Below are 1,923 nucleotides of genomic sequence, written 5' to 3' on the forward strand. Positions count from 1 at the left end.
GCTGGCTAGGAGGAAGGACTTCATGGATATCAAGAAATTCAACAAGTTTGAACTTCATGATCTTCTCAAACACCTTTGCAATGTTCGAAGTGAGAGAAATCGGCCTATAATTACAGGGGAGTGACTTATCTCCCCCTTTGAAAATTGGAACAACATGAGCTAGCTTTAGAGAAGAGGGAACTTGCCTGATCCAAGATGCAACGCATCAAGTTTTCAATACCTTTTGGGGACAATGATTGACATTTTAATTAATGTTTGAAAATGGTTTCTTGCGCTAGTCTAATGTCAAAGAGCGCCATCAAAAATCTTGATAAAAGTGGGAGCAGTACCATGTAGTACCATGGGATTGCAATTAGGAGTCGATCACCGTCAGAACGTTCAGGCTCCGGGTCCTTTTTGACGAATCATCATGGCTACTTAACAGGATTGCTACTTTCGAGTTTATAGAAAGTTGACTCACTTCTCTTCTTTTTCGGGCTCCTTCATTGTTTAATTTGCTTCCCTCTGATATTCGTAGGGAATACGTAGGCCTTGTTGATCCGGAGCATCTTTCAAGTCAGACTTGGACAAATTTTTTGACAGAATTTCAGATCAACCCCACATTCATGGACTACTTCGGTCTGTCAATTCAAATTCGTTGGTGGACCAAATATTATATAAAGATTGAAAGGTAATAAATAGACGAATTTCATTTTCATAGTACTGGGGATTAAATTCCCTGTAGCTGTTAGAAAAGCCCGTGAAAAACAAACCAAAAAAAAATTCCGGTCAACCATTAACCGAGATACGATGAGGTGGGGAGTTTCCTTGGATAGAGAAATGAGATCTACTTTTTCGGGTTTAGGCCGCCTTTCGAAGGATGTATCTATTTGTATCTATGAAGAAACGCGGATTTAGGGAGGCTGTGTTGTCATAATTTGTTCCATTATTCGGTGAAAACGAGCCGCGGCCGAAAAAAAGGATCGACTCTAACCAATCCTGTCGGTCGGACCACTAATGTATACCAACTTTCAACCCAATCCTAGTCCTGTGTCAAGGCATCCTGGCAATGATGTTATCCACCAGGCTACTTGATCATGAAAATGTTGCTTCAAGTTTCTGGGCACTAACTGATCCGTCTCAAAGGCCGACCAGTCAGGAAGCTCGTCTCCCAGAAACGATCGGAGTCAGGACGATACCATAACATAACGTCAGCCGGTCGAACTTGGCAAAAAAGAAGGTAGATCGAGGGGAATATCAGCATCAGGATTTATTATCGTGTCCGCAAAAAAGGCGCCAGGAACAAATTACTTCTTGCCAGGCTTGGATAGGTCATCGGCTTCGGCGTCCTTGGCCTTCTTGGCCCGGATACCCCAAAGTCGGGCCACAGCGCGAGCTTGTCGGATGGTGCTGAAGGCCTTGAACTTCTTCATATCGTCGGTAATGGCCATGGCGCGAGCTCGCTTGACAGTGGGCTTGAGGGGCATGACGCGACCCACCAACTGGGTGGCCTTCTTGATGTCCTCTTCGGAGGCGTCACCCTTGCGGGGCTTCTTGGCGTTCAAGGGGAAGAGGATCAATTTGCTCTTGTACTCCTTGAGGCGTTGCACATTCTCCTGAAGCGACTCGACCGACTTGTTGCGGCGGCGATGATCGACCGAGATTCCCACGCTTTGGGCTTGGGACTTGGACAGACCAGCGGCCTTCAGCTCTTCCAACGAGAACCCGCGGCCCAGGCGTTGCTTGATGTTATATTTGAAGGTGGGATCACGACCACGGGGCGCAGCGTCTTGACGGGCGAGGGGCCACACTGGCGGCCTTGGCCACGCGAGCTCGACGGCGCCGCATCGAACGGGCGGTTGGTTGAACCACGTCTTGACATAACGCTGCCAATCCTTATGGAAATGGGCGTTAGGCCACCATCTGATTGCGTTTCGACGGCAT

General features: G+C 47.6%; 1 pseudogene; it reads right to left on the minus strand.

Moving 5' to 3' along the window:
• Nucleotides 1–1,234: 1,234 nt before the first annotated feature.
• Nucleotides 1,235–1,923, minus strand: LOC131884935 (large ribosomal subunit protein eL13-like; annotated as a pseudogene).

The sequence above is a fragment of the Tigriopus californicus genome, chromosome 8, assembly GCF_007210705.1.
Source record: "Tigriopus californicus strain San Diego chromosome 8, Tcal_SD_v2.1, whole genome shotgun sequence".
NCBI classification, from domain to species: Eukaryota; Metazoa; Arthropoda; class Copepoda; order Harpacticoida; family Harpacticidae; genus Tigriopus; species Tigriopus californicus.